Source organism: Falco punctatus (genome assembly GCF_963210335.1).
Source record: "Falco punctatus genome assembly, chromosome: 3".
Classification (NCBI taxonomy): domain Eukaryota; kingdom Metazoa; phylum Chordata; class Aves; order Falconiformes; family Falconidae; genus Falco; species Falco punctatus.
In genome coordinates, this window is record NC_137582.1 from 97743100 (window position 1) to 97758668 (window position 15569).

Genomic DNA, 15569 nt, shown 5'->3' on the forward strand with positions numbered 1-15569 from the left:
GTCTTGCTTATATCATGTACCTAAAAGTAAGAAAATTAAATACAAGTTCTTAATAAGATATTTATCTGAATAAATCTGTAATTGTCTTGAATTAAAAGTGTTTATGAGGTCCTGAATACAGTACATCTTCACGAACTATATGACAGAGAGCTTGACAAGCAATTAGGAATCTCAAGATAGAAAGCACTATCAAAGTCCAAGGTACTCTCACTATTAATCATTGTGTAGCTCCCCACTACTGTAAATCAACATCAGTACATTGAAGTCAATGGAGTAATTGAAGCAACATTGATTTTTCACAAGCTGCAATGCTGACCCAAAGCATTTCAATTTTATTCAGGTTTCTTTAAAGAAACACAGTTGCATTTTTTCTCTGCTTCCTCTTTTTGTAAGTCGAAGAATGTAAATACCAAAGCTAGCATTAATTGCTTAGAGTTGGGCACATGAGAGGATTAAGAACATACATTAAGATATTTTTTCAGCCTTTCATGTATATAATATTTCTATTTGTTTCTGAACCAGACTGTAATTTCAGTTACAGCAATGTAATTACGCAGCATTGCTAACAAAATACAGTGCTATTACTGAGATAAATATCTGACTGATAGTATTTTACATGCACTCCGGTGATAGGTTTACATTGTAGCCATTTTTCATATGGAACAAGCTTGCCAGAATACATCACGAAGATATTTGTGTAGTTACAGATTCATAGAATCACAGAATGGTTTGGGTTGGAAGGGACCTTAAACATCACCTAGTTCCCATCACCCTGCCCTGGGCATGGACACCTTCCAGGCTGCTCCCAGCCCTGTCCAGCCTGGCCTTGGGCCCTGCCAGGGATGGGGCATCCACAGCTGCTTGGGGCAGCCTGGGCCAGCGCCTCACCACCCTCACAGGGGAGAATTTCCTCCTGGAAGCTGATCTAAATCTACCCTCTTCCAGTTTAAAACTGTTACCCCTCACCCTATGACTGTAGTCCCTGATAAAGGGTCCCTTCCCATCTTCCCTGTAGGTCCCCTTTAAGTGCTGGGAGGCTGCTACAGCTGCATTTCTTTGTCATCAGAGTGAAAAATGGATGCAGTGGATTAGTGAGTGCAAGTTCCTGCATACACCAAATAAATTACTGTGCTTGTTCAAAGTAAGCTTTTGTGTGTTGATTGCTTGTTCACCATTAAATATACAGAATACGTCAGATAACACTGGCGTAAAAAACATTTACCCCAGTGTTTTGGATTACCTGAATTTGAGTATTTTGAGCTATCACATTTCCAAAAGCTAAAAAGGTGGAGCAGGGGAGAGAGGGGAACATCCCGCTAGCAGCACTAGAAGGGGTGGGAGCAGAGCAAGGCTGTTCACGTCTATGCCTCCATACCTGTGCCTGCTTTACAAGGTGGTAAGGACATCGACTGCCCTTGAGTAACCCCAGTGACTTTTGATCTGTAGCATGCGGTGCTCCCCGCGCCTCCCATCTCTCCTTCCCCCCGCCCCGAGTACTCCTTCTCCCAAGCTGCAAGTCCTTACTCTTTCGCCACAAGTCTGAACACCCCAGTCTGTTATTGCGCGCATCCTCCTTTCCTGCCTTCTCTCACAAACGCATGCTACAATCCCTCACTCCCCACGCTCTGCTACCAACCCACCTCCTTTCTGCTAAGACCAAGCCCCTCCAACCTTGGAGTTCTCCATTTATTGCACACTTTATGCCTCCTCCTCAGGTCCAGCTTCTCCAGGAGGCTCTGGTAGATGTCACACCAGCATGGTGTCCTCCAGCAATTCCCAGTCAGCTGCTGCTTCTGCTGTCTTTTTGCTGTCTGTGCTCCCATGGCTACCAGCATGCACCGAGACCCTTCCTGGTTTCAGCACCTTGCCTACAAAATTTGGCTTGTGGCAGATGAAGAAACCCAGGTACAGGTCACATTTACTGAAAATCCACTTGGATGGTACTCTTAAGAAAAAAAAAAAAATGTTCAGAAGAAAAGCCCACAAATGTATCATGACCCTACTAATTTATCAAAATTAGCACTGTATTCATACATTATTTGTTTGAACTTGGTGTTAAATAAATGTAGGTTCTGTTATGCAACGTATCATGTCATGGAGAATAGAGTGTACTATAAATTTATCATATCTGACATGGAATAACCTCCAGCAATAGGTCAAAATGAAAGCACTTTTTTGGTTCTTACTGACAGTCAGACCCAATTACCCCATGGAAACCATCCAGCTTTGGAAGAATGGGTCTGGTTGTGAAGCCTGTAAAGCAGTTGCTGCGGAATCTGTGTAGGGTACTTTGCTGGATCTATATTTACCCAAGCCTTGTCAAACTGCCTTCAAACAGATATTGTAAATAACTCTTGTCTTGAGTCATATCATTTTATTGCTAAAGTAAATGAACTGAGAAGGAGAGGAAGAATGCCGAGCGGAACAGAAAAGGTCAGTGTTACTTTCTCTACAGTGACAATAAAACAAGCTAAAGTGGGGGCAAGCAAGCCCGAGCTGGGAGGGGGGAGGGAAGGAGGGATACCACAGCACTACCTAGCAGCAGCACGTGATTTATGAAGCAGCAATGCGTGAAGAGGAGAAAGGGTGATTCACCTGAGAGGTTAACACTACTCAGTGCTGCAGCACCTCTCATTTTGGGGATCTGAGTTGGTGCATCTGCGTGGTGACCTGAGCACTGCAATTGAGTTCTCTGCAAGCAGCAAGTCTGAAAAAAAATGAGCTCGGGTCTGCTCAGCTGCCATGGAAATAGAGCCAAAAATTATTATACACCAACTCTCCGTATCTTTTGAAAGAGGAGTTTTATTTTTAACTCTAATTCATTGAGAAAGGACTGAGGCGTAGATACGTTAAGTGCCCTTCCTAAACTCAAAATACAAATCAGTGGCTGATCTTTCATTAAACCCCAGATACTTTCTCTGCTGAGTACCCTCATTACTCAGAAATGACTTGTAAAATTTGGTATTGGCTCAGAGTTCCTCTGAATTACCCCAAGAGCAGGAGCAGCAGTTGCTGTTGCAGCAGCCGCCGGTCAGGTCTCACTGTTCTGCTCTTCTGTCACACTTTTCCCACGAGTAGCTGCCTGACTAGGAACTTTGTAGATGTTAAAAATCACATTCTAAATGAATAACTGCCATTTCTGAAATTGTATTTCTGTATTGGACTATTATGCTATATAACTCGAACACGATGTGTGCTGACACTCGTGCATTGACAAGAGCATCAGCCCTCGCGAGCAGATACGAGCTGCAGGAGTGACCGGTAGCATCAACTTTCAAGGAGATTGCTTGAATTTCACAAATCATGAGAGAATTTCATTTTGGGGTCAGCAAGCTGGTAAACCTAGCAAGTGCAGATTCTATTCTTTCTACACCTGGCTCTCAGAAAGACTGAAAGGAGGAGAGGAGGAGAGGCATGGAACGCTGGCAGAGCCGGCCAGCGCCGCTGGTGAAGAGGCTCGCGGGAAGCTTACTCCGCCGTACCGAGCGCTCAGATGCCATCTGTCTCTCACTCCTCGGAAGATCCAAGTTCTGCAGCGCTGGACAAAGAGATGGGAGGGCTCTGGATAACCCAGCCGGCCCCAGCAATTCACTGCCACTCCTGATCTAGAACTGCGGGGTGTAACTCATCATTTGCCTGTGCGGCTGAGGCAGAGAAAGGAGGATTTTGCTTTGGGTGATATCCACAGAGCAGGTCAAACCCCGTGGTAGCAGGAGGGGAGCGTTGCTTTGCGAGGTGTGCTGGATGTTGAGAAGCAAGAACAGTGATGCGATGTTGCAAGCTATACGTGTCACGCTTAGCATACACATGTCATCGACTGCCTTCAAGAGATCCGTCAGCTCTCAGCGAAGGATGTCCCTGGCTTGTACTGAATTAAGGCACTATAAAAGTAAATTAGGGAAGACTGGAAACTCAGGGATGCTTTTTCTAATTAGGAATGCAAGAAGCAATTAGTTAGGCAAATTGCAGCTGGAATTTGGCCAGTAAAGTCAAATTCTGTTTGTATGAGAAGTGGCACCAGATCTTTAAGCGCACAAGTCTAATCTAAGAAAAGGAGAGGAGATGGAATAATTGCCCTTTTTTTCTTGTCTTAGTGAGGTTCTTTCATTTTCCTGATTTTTGCTTATAAATTACTTAATTATATTTCCTATTCATAAACATTCTACAATACAGTTGCCTGGAAGTCTAATCCTACAATTGTTATTGCAAATTAACAGAAATATGATTTGAAGGGCTATACATTCAGAATAAAATATCAGAAGAAATCCCTTGATCAGGAGATTAAGCATATTTTAGTGAACTGAGTACAAGTCTCATAATAGACACGTATATTGTAATATGAAGTTGGAAACTAATTCTGAATTTAATTTTTCATATCTGAATCAGACACTTTTATTTCTCTCACGATTGCAAAAGCCAGAGAGAGTACAAGTGTCATTTTTGTCACAGATATAAATTGGACATCTTTTATTTGTTTGCAAAACAATTTTTTGTTGCATAGAGTGTAGGCAAATTTCTAAACAAAATGAAGAGCAAAGCACAGTCATAACAAGCAACGTTCCTTGAACGTGATAGAGCCAGGGTTTGTTAGGAAGAACCTGTCTGATAACAAAGCACTGTACAAGTGGATAAAGGTTTGATGTTAATGTGTGTTAAGCTGAACAAAGCAAAATGACAGGATAAGATGATTTTAACTTTTACCTGTACATACAAATATATGTGTATGTGTGTTACTGAGAATGAAAGGAAAATATTGCTTCAGATTGGTTCATAAAGAGAAGAGCTAGAAGAAGCAATTTTCCTTTTTCTTTTGTAATCTATATAGTGTAAAATTATTCTGTCTTTACAACCTCAAGGCAAAGAAGACAGCCTGCTTCTCTAGCTATAAAAAACAATCTGTCAGATTTTTTTAAAGGAAGTCACAACTGATTTCTCATAAAATAGAAAAGCAGGAGGATTACAGCTTTGTGGTGAAATCTGCTGAAAACTTTTACAGTGAAACCCAGAGCTCCAGCAAGGTCTTGCTTGAGACATCGATCCTGCTATAAATGCAGTTTAGATCCTGTAGGTTCAGGGCTTGAACTGCCAATCATTTAGACCTCCTTATTCATCCGCATTTAAATTTTTGCAAAACCTCCTATATTTGAATAGAGCTGAAGGTTAACAAAAATAAAACAACTGCAACAGACAATCCCTACACTTAAAGCATCTACGCAACCCTTGTCCTCCCCTGAGAAAAGTGGTTGCAAGACAGGTGGAAAAATATTTTTTCCAAAAATATAGTTCTAAACAAATGGTGACATTTAATGTCTTAGATTTACTATTCTGCCGTATTCCATGCTACTATGTCCAACTGGCATTCTTTTTGTGTACTACCTATTTGCAGTTAACAGTTAATTTCTAGCTGTGGGGTGATGCCCGATTGTTTCTTTTTTTGTGGATTTGAATAGGAACTTAGTTTCCCTGAAGTTTTCGAGACCTCCAATATAAAGGTATTGGACTACCCTCTAAAAAAATAGATGTTCTTCTCTAGCTCTAAAGCCCACTCTAGCACCTATGACTCTTCTCTGATGAACTTTTAAACACTAAGCTCAGGCACACAGGGTAGAGCCAAAGGAACTGGGACAAGGATCCAGCTTTTCTGCTCAGAACCTTTCTGCAAAGGCTGGATCATAGTCTTATCTAGAGCTGAACAAGCTTAATTTGTGCAAGTAGGGTGCAGGGAAATCTTCCAGTACTGTTCATGCTTGGCCATTTGCCAAAACAAAACAGAATCTGTCTCCAAATTAGCGAGTACTGAAGATCAGGAATTTCATGCCTGTATTTGTTGCTTTAGCAGTTAGCATCCTGTGGAAGGTGTGCAAACAATCTCCCAAACCTCCTGAATACAGGCAGTTCTCTGCCAAGTTATTCGAACTCCAGGATACTGTTTAATTTACCATTTTACAGAGATTGTAGTTGTGTTAGGTGCTGGCGTGCACAGAGAGCTAGCACAGTTCTAGAGCAGATAAAAAAGATTCATAGCTCATCCTGATAGTTACAGAGAGATTTTAAAGGAACAAAAGGAACAGCAGCCTACAACTGTTTGAAAGACAGTTACAGAGATGATGGAGCCAAACTCTTCTCGGTAGTTACAGACAATGCGGTAATAGGCAATTGCCACATAACTTTGGGTTGGGCATTTAGGGAAAACACAGAGACGTGGTGGAACCTCTGTCCTTGGAGGTTTTAAGAACTTGGCCAGGTAAGGCCATGGCTGGCAATAGTTCTGCTTCAAGGGGACTTCCAGAGACGCCTTCAACTGGCATTTCTGCGGCACAATGAAAACCAGATGTCCCTTTTCTGTGGGCTTGCTTACATAGTGCTGTGCTTTTGGAGATCCCTACTTCAACATGATTTAACCTTCACACTGCGTCTACGAGAGTGGAGGTGGAAGAAGTAACAACTGGTAGGAAAGAAAGGATGCTCATTGTGCTTACCTTGATGGGTATTTTCCAAGTCTGAGGAAAAACATCAAGCAAGTATTTTCTTACTGACTGAAAAGATGTGATAACCCTCAATAATATGCGATAATTTGCATAACCCCCAAAGAGGTAACATTCAGCACTTTTAACTGAATTGGATTTTGTGCATGCGTGCACAAGCCTCAAAACTTAGTATAGGTGTAATCTACGGGACAGAGCCTGATTGCAGAGCAGGCTGGCATTTCACTCTTAAAATAAAAAGTGCATTTTCCAGACAGATGTGTTATGCAGATAGTACTCATTGCATCCAGGTAGTTGTAACACTGCATCTATCTTCCCTGTGCAAGTAAGAGCAGAGTTTAGTCCTGGAGCAAAACATTCGTTTTACTGTATGTAAATGGAATTCACCTTTTACTTACCTTAATGGAAGTTTCAGAATCAGCTTTGCTAGTACCTGTGTTATATTTAGAGGTATATACACTTGCAACAAAGAGAAGCTTCCACCCACATATCGAGAAGTGTGTGATAATTCCCAAATCCCAAGCAGGCAAACTGTCTTCAGCTCGAAGCCGTGACTTTGAAAACAATTTGAAAACAACTTTGAAACGTCTACCATCAGCTACTTGAGGAAGCTTTGATCTGGGAAAGGGAGGAAGACTGGAGGCTGACTTCTTTTGCTTGCAGTCAGATGGAAGAAGTCTTGCCCTGTCTCACCATAACAGAAACCCAGCAAAGGAACAAGCGATGCAGAAATCTGCAAAGCTGCCTGGAGGCCAGAGCGGAGTTTACAGCAGGCTGCTCACCTCTGATCGCAGCAGACTGTGGCCATGCCAGAAAGCAGCCATTCATACCAGACTAAGCAGAACACTACACCGATTTACAAAGAATAACATGTCAAGAGCAATTTTCTTTCTAAAACCCCTTATTAGTCATCGTGGTTTACAGGCTTTCTGCACAACTGCAGAAGACAAAAAAAGGAAGAGAATATTTTACAGCAGAACTAGGAATTCACCTACTGTGCTGCTTAATGTACCACTGGAACTTAAAAAGGTGCTCAGCCGTTTCATAAAATGACGACTTGTGTAGCATTACTTCTGTTTTCTTGCCTAGGAAAGGAGATGTTATTTATAAAAAAGTAAAAGATTGAGAAAGCAGCTTGGCAAGATGTCTTGTCACATACTTCAGATCAGATTCCTCATTTATAATTTATAATTTCATGAGGTTATTCATGCTGTAATTTCCTTTCTTCCCTTTTCTATCACCAAAGTGTGAGAACAAAGATAGAAATAATGAGTCACAGAGAACCTTTTGTCTCTAGAAGTACCCTTCCCCTGAAGCTAGAAATCATATTATGAACTTATCCAGTAAAGCAGAACAAGTTCATTAGAAAGGTAAATCACAGGAGTGATTTGTACCTTCAATTTTTATATAAACACATTTCTATATGTATTACATATTTTATAAACAGTGCTTCCACCTGAAACACATGGCGATGGTACCCAACAGAGCCACGTTCTGGGACTCCAGCAAGTTGTCCTGGCTCCGCAGCCTTGTGGTGGCTCCACAGAAGTGCTGCCCACCCTTGGTCACCGAGCAGGAGACAGGACTGCCTTTCTTTCTGCAGATCAACCAGAAAAAGCTCAAGCTTTCTTAAGCACATCTGCCATGTTCATCCCAATAACCTGAAGCACACCAGCAGATGCATTAGGCTGCATTTTCATGGCATCTCTAAGCTAATCTAGGTGCAGGCAGCAGCTGAAACGTGTGATCTCAGCCTTCCCTGGCACCCCGGGAGATGCTGCTGCTCTCAGCTTTGCATTGGTGCTCACACTGATGTGCGAGCGAGAGCAAGAAGTGATCTGGCTGGAAACTATCGCTTTTTGCTGGGTTTTCAGACTGAGCAGCCCCCTGACCTCACTTGCATGTGAGTGCAGGAATGCGAGGGGCAACACAAGGAGGCATGGGGAAAGCATGGCATGGAGCAGAGGGGTGGGGAGCAACCAGCTCTTTCAGCACCAGCTATTACTGAAATTATTTCAAAACAATCCTGCAACCACTATCACACTTACTTTTCTGTGGTGCCTCCCCTTGGGGTTCGGAGCAGCAGCGAAGCAGGGTCCCTCCTGGCTGGGCACCCTCCCAGGGGCAGAATGCAAAGAGCAACAAATTCCTTCACCGTTCTTCAGGGTCTTAGTCTGTGGCGTACAAAGCTTTTGCCTCAACCTCTCAATTTTAACTGCTTCTATTGCCTTTTATACTTACAGTATGAGTATACATGCTTACTACAGCTAAGGACAACACTTGCAGTTACAGCCGTTAGCAAGCAGGTTAGACATCTAGTAGAAGAAAACACTCTTATTTATGAGAAACCTCCCCGATTTCCAGTTGGACTTCGGTTCCCTTATAGCATGCCGGCAATGTTAAAGGCCACGTATGTGGCAGATTCCTCTATAAAGGAGCCACAAACCTGGCTCGCCCAGAAAAAGTTTCATCCGGCTGAAACGCTGTGGGACAACAATACATTGCAACAGCCGAAGGGGCAAAGGAGAGCTGGAAGGGTAATGGTGTAACTGTACAGCTTTGTTACTGCGGGTCCTGAAATACTGCTTGGCTGTAAAATGTCACTGTTCATGTCCCTGCTGAAATGTGGCCAGCTGACATCAAGCAGCCAAGGGCTTTATAGGGATGGAAATCTAAGGCTGCACTAGGAAAATGCATCGTTTTAATGTACCGATGACAACTTAGATTTTGCGTGCAGCAGAATTGTAGAACATACCTTTTGTCAGAATATACATGACAGAATTCAGCAAAGGGCAGAATATTCTACCTTATTGCCTGTGGGACAAACCCTGCCTGTAGATTTGTGTGGTGTTTGCATGTACAGTTCAGAAGAAAATTTGTACACATACATATGTAAATAGAAAGATAAATTGATTTTGTAGGATTAGTACTCCAGTCTGTACTGATACAGTTCAGAATAAAAGACTGAAGAGTGCTTAGGGTGGTCCTGCTCGGCGAAGTCTTTAACTTTTTGGAATGGTCAAGTAACACTTCTTGTTTTGCTCTGTGTAAAGGTCATGTAGCACTGTGGGGGGAAAGAGAGTGGATTTGAAGTCCACCTTAAAAACAGTGAGCATTATCACTTTATCATCATTATACCTACTAGAAGGCTGCTGCAGTACTTCATTGCTCCTACTATTAGGACTGCTGGTTTAATTTTCAGCCCATATCAATACACTCTCTAAAAAAGACGCAAACAAAACAAAACCAAAACCCAAAGTTAATTGTTCAGCTGAATTCTCCTTTGTTGCAAATCAAACTAATTTCATTTTGTCATTTCCCTTGGCAGAAATCACAAACAATTCTACAGCAACAGTTTTATCAATCCCTTCTTTATAACCTCTTTAGCCATTTTATGTTAGAAGACACGTGTCACTTGAATTTCCTTGCTTCTAGACCAAAGCAGCCAGTTGTTTCAAGCTCTACTCATAGGTCCTATGTTCTGAACCTTTCTGCTCCTCTCTCTCACAGCCTGCTCAGAGCGTGGTGACCCAAGCCGGCACACACCTCCCACAGAACCCTCTGGGGAGGAGCAGAGCACAGTAATTATCTCCCTTGTGTTTTATATGACATTTTTTGTTAATACGCCCCAGAATACCATTTCCCGGTTTTGGCACCTCATTGCTGCCTTATGTTTCACCTGTAATTCTCCATAACTACACCTTGTTTTCTGCCATGCTGTTTCTTTGCCAGGTATTCCCCAGTTAGTATTTCTACATTTCGTTTCCCTTCCCTTTGCACTTCATACTCACCTTTTGTACTGGAGGCGACATCCATATTCCTATCATCAGCCAGCCTGACTCCTTCATGGCGGAAGAAATACGTGGTAGCTTGTCTAGGAAGCATGGTGTACAGGTGTGTTGACAATTAGTTACGCCTGCTGGGGGGACAGGACAGAGGTAGGGCTGCACACGGTAGGAAAACATTGATGAACAATTAGACAATTAAACTGTGGTGGGGCTTCGGCGAGCCCTCAAAGCTGGGTTATGCTTGTAGATCATTACCTAGACGGGAACGTACAGGTCTCCTGGAGAACATCAGAGGAAGGAGGCAAGCTGCACGGTGGATTTATGACAAGAACAAATGTTCGCCTTCGTGCTGCACCCCGTGAAACCGACGGGCTGCGGCAGAACAGCAGGGCTGGAGGAGTCAGTTGCTAGCGAAAAAAGGGCAGAGCTGGTTTAAACCTTTCAAAGTACAAAAGGGAACAAGAATTCAAGCTCAGGCATGACAGTTACCATATGCCGGGGATTTTTTGTATATTCTTCCTGAAAAAGACAGGGTGGGGGTGGGGGGCTGGGCTGGGAAGAACATCGCATTTAGGCATAGATTGCCCTTATTTGCTTTCATGGAAGTGTGCAATGAACTTCTCCCTGTTCTTTGAGCTCAGGTCAAGCACAGAGCGACCCTGATACCACAGAAACCATTTGTTTTCTCCGTCTGTCCTACCGCTCACTGGGGAGGCTGCTAAGCTCAAATGCTCAGTGTAGTTGCCCCTCTGTCATCACCCCTCTACCGCACAAGGCAAGGTGAACGCGCTGCAGACGGGCTGGTTCACACGTTACCGAGGGCACTTCACGAAAAATTTGCCTCCCTGCCTGATATCAGAGCTCCTTCTTATCAAGAGGTGGCGCCGCCTAAAAGACTGCGCTAATCGCAACTATCCAGCCTTCGCCAGCAATCCTTTTGGAGGTGACAGCACAGAGGAATGGCAGGGTGTTTTTTCCCCAAGGACACCTAAGTACCCCTTTCCGCAGCCAAAACAGTTTTGCATCTGCGTAGCTTGATGGGTATCATCATTTTTGCCCGCTGTAAAGTGTATCTGCACGTCATGCGCCCTTCATTTACCCGTACGCATGGAGGGCGGTGGGAAAGGTCTGTTACTTCTCTGCAAAACCTACACAATTGGTCAGCACGGTCTGAAAACCTCATTTAGAAAGAATAGAAATACCCAGGATAGCAAAATAAGGGCTGTTAGAGTAACAGCCTTTGTGCATTACTACTATGAGTTTGGGAAATGAAGAGAAAGTGATTTGGTAGGGTAATGTAAAATAGAAATGGAAAACCATAATGAAAAATTTGTGTCTCAACTGTAGTCAATCTATTAGTGCAAGTATCAAAAATGATTCACCACAAATGACAAAATAAGTGGAGTTGTCCCTGCTTGTGCATAACTATTATGTTGCATGGTTCATACACCTGATGCACTGGAACATATAGTGGCTTTCCAGATTATTCAGTGACACTGATAACTATACGTATGAGTATATGCACACATGTACCATGTAGATGTACATACTTAAGTACGTACACATACATAGACGTGAAAAAACACAGACACAACATTGCACTTGTAAAGTGTGGGCAAACCCGGCAGTTTAAAGCATCATACCAACCACATACATTTTTCACTTCAACATTCCTATGAAGTTGCTTTACTCAAACCATTTTCCTTATCGTTTTTCTGTTAACTTCTCTTCACTTTCTTCTGATTCTTGAAGTTAGCATTCAGGTTGAAATACAAAGCATCACGAATGAAACACAAAGCCTGGATCTCACTGAGAGCTTGCGTGAACTCTGGGCCGGTGAAATCACATCCCTTGAATATTCATGTCCTCGGGGGCCGCGCGTGCCTTGGTACTGAGCGGCAGCCACAAGTGCCTGATTTGTTTCTCTTTTTACAGCCTGTGACAGGTTGAAGACACTTGGTCATTGAAACCTCCCTCCAGCTCCCCACTCCTTGCCACAGGACCGCTGAATAACACCTCAGAGGAAAGATTTATGCTCAAAACTTCCCTTTTCATGATAGCAACTCTCAAGGCTTGGCAAGGAACATATTCCCGGCCAGAGACTCTCAGATAAATTTAGGATTTGTGTACAATGACAAAAATTTTTATTCTCATTGTGATTCCTGCTGCTAAGAGCAAGTGCTGGGGAAGCTGAGGAGAATTTGCCTTGTTGATTGTCTGTATGAAATGAATTTAAAGATAGTAGTTCCAAATATAGCAGCTTATGAAACTGAGCATCACCAGACTGTCACTGTCTCTAAAGAAAGCGGTGAACGAAATACTCGCTGACATCCATTAGACTGCGATAGTGGCAGTCTGATGGTGTAGTTTAATGGTTTGAGTGGTGTAGTTTAATGGTAACAGACCACCGTAGTGGTGGCCTTGAGGCTGCTTTGGTAAATGGAGGTTTCAATGTGTATAATCCAGGTGTAAGAGTGAGGGTGGGTACGGTGGGTGGTCAATATGCCTTGTTCCTGTGAAAGTCACCCCAGATCTCTCTTAAACCAGATAATCTTTCAAGGGGAAAACACACGTTGATCATAGCTGAATGTAAAGAGCCATTAAAATATCACAAACAAAGCTAGAGAGGACAAATGAAAACCAATAAAATCCTTTTGTAAAACACAGAGTTACTGAAATACTTTACCATATGTCATTATGGATCTCTGAGACTCGAGAAAGTGAAAGAACAACCCAAAATCTTTTATGCTGGATGTTATCTTTAAGTATTAACCTTTTTCAGCTCACCTGAGTGTTTTACTCTATATCTCCAACAAATGCTGCTGTGAGTCTGTGCACTGTCTGTCCATTGTTCAGCACCGAACACTCTGCTTTCCCAAGTTTTGCCATATTCCTTGATGATCACATTTCTTCTTCTCTATTAACCCTTTGCTCATCCTACAACAGCCAGTTTATATGAAGAATTTTTTTCCTGCATGCCTTCATTAGGTGCCAAGCTCTGCTGAACTACTCTTTGGATTGCCTTCTCAAGCATTATTTAAGTGAGGCTGGATGAAATGATTTTGGGTAAAACTCACTTTCAACATATATCATATTCTGCAGTGAAAAGTTTTTATAGAGGGCAAATATGCAGGTGATATTGAATAACTGCAGCAGCTATTAAGTCAGGTGACTTTCTTTGACTTTGGTCCTAGATCCTGTTTTATGCTTTCCATCAAATCCAGCGCTCTTCAGGACCCTTTCCATACAACAACAGGGACAAGGCCAGCACCGCTATTACAGCTTAGGGTTGGCTGTGATATTTTTGGCTGACAGACTCGCTACAGACTCCTACAGCCTCTGATGCAGCCCCCAGAGAAGGACCTAAGCTCATGCTATCATGATCAAGTACTCCATCCATAACCCAAATCACTGCACCTGGAATCATGACAGCTCTCTCCCTTACTCCTATGGATAAGGACTGCTCTCTGCAAATCAGAAAATCCCAGGCAAAACTCTCAATCAACTGGAAAAGCATTAGTTACTTGTAGGCAAAATAATTTGCTTGCTATATTGGTCTTACCTCTTGCCGACTACAGCCTCGCTACCTTATCCCAGAGTCCAAACCAGAGGAAACGAATGTGCTGTCCGCTGCCTGGCACGCGTCTTTCACCAGACTTCAAGGTTCAGGGGTGTCTTCTGCCTTATCTGGAAGAGTGTCAATACGAAAAGCTGGCAAGGCAAGCACCCGATCTAGGCCACTGACCTTTGAAATAATTATGCTTTGAGCTTCGCCGTTAGTCCCGCACCCAGCTCAGAGGAGCAGTAGTGCAATGACTGATACACCAAGTGGACTCCATTTGCACCACCGTGAAGAAAATATCAGCTTGTGCAGATACAAACAGGCATGTGAGCATAAAAGGAAACGATTTACCTTAAAGCTGCTGTGGTTCTTCTAGATGCCATCAACGTGGAGTTTATGGCTCACCCTCTGTGCTCACTTTCTTGCTCCTTCCATCGGCTGCGGGTCTGACTTGCGAAGGAACAAGGACCAGGTGGCTCCCTCTGCTTTTGCCTTTGCCTGCCAGCATGAAGAGGCTCAGAGCACACAGCCAGCACTTACCAGGTTAAGGCTCCTCTGTCACGCACAGGAGATGCACGTACACCTATAGCAGGGCCATCCTGGACCCTGATGCCTGCTAGACCGACACTGGCTTTTTCCAGGGAGGGAGTAAAATTCCACAGCTGAGTATGGCAGTCACTCTGCAAGAGCAAAAGAAATCAGGAAAAGAAGAGAACTGTGTCAAAAGCGTAAGGGATGGGGACGCAGGGTTGTTGCAGTTTGATGGATGGCTTCTTTTATTTGGCCCTCTGTACTGCTGATATTCTCCCCATCTAAAATCTAATACTGAAAGTTCTGCGTTAGTAACTCTTTTGAACACTATCAACACTAGTAATAAAGTTTATAAAATCCTAATCTTTCAGCCAGTCTTCCTCACGCCCCATGATTTCTGCTTCCTGGAGGGCAAACAGCAAGCTCGTGAGCCCACCTCACACAATTTCCTTAATCTTTGGAGCTTGTGGACTTCACCTCTGCTTTTTTCTCTGAGCTGACATGAGTGTGAGTCGTACGATCCCTGTTTCTGTTTTCTTTTTCCAGCTGTTCCAGGTATGGTGGAAATGACTCAGAAAGGACCATAAAGAGATGTACTCATGGCTTGCTAAGAAGACATCTGCAAATCACCTTTCCACTTTCTTTTTCAATTTTCAGTTTTAAAAGGAATTCATTAATTGTGCTGCCTCACTGGCATATTGGAAATGGATGGTCCAGTTTCTCTGTGTGGGTAGATCACCAAACGATGCCAAATCTTACCAGGGTCATTAGACATCCACATAATCCTGGTCATCATCTGTACCATGGACACATGCAGAGAACAGAATCAGTGACTTTTGAGGCTGTCATGGAAGAAACTGGGACTTAATTGATGCATAAATATTCAAGACTAGCCCTATGCTAAATGAAGCAGTTTGGGAGTATCATACTTTTTTAACTGTCTCCAAATGTGCTGGACTCAAGCTTTCATCTGGCATCAATTTTTTCTTGATAGCCTGTGCTGTTGTCAGCTAGACAGCAAACAATAAATACTTTTTTCTTTGTTAACGAGCTTGCCAGCATGACATAAGGGCTCATTTTTTAAAACTAAGATTTCTCTATTTATCTCTGAAATGTGTTTTTCAGTTCTGGAGGACAGAACCATAATTCTTTAATCCTTTTATATTTTGTAATCTTAGGAGTTGCTGGCGTATCTTATATTTA

General features: G+C 42.9%; 1 protein-coding gene across 2 annotated transcripts in view; it reads right to left on the reverse strand.

The window, feature by feature from the left end:
• LOC308061563 (uncharacterized protein) overlaps positions 1-15569 on the reverse strand; it is a 161123-nt gene that overhangs the window by 18383 nt on the left and 127171 nt on the right. For both annotated transcript variants that reach the window (XM_080381729.1, XM_080381730.1), the window contains exon 3: positions 1-15569. This exon is cut by the window's left edge and continues 18383 nt beyond it; it is cut by the window's right edge and continues 42249 nt beyond it. The gene's annotated coding sequence lies outside the window, so the exon portion shown is untranslated.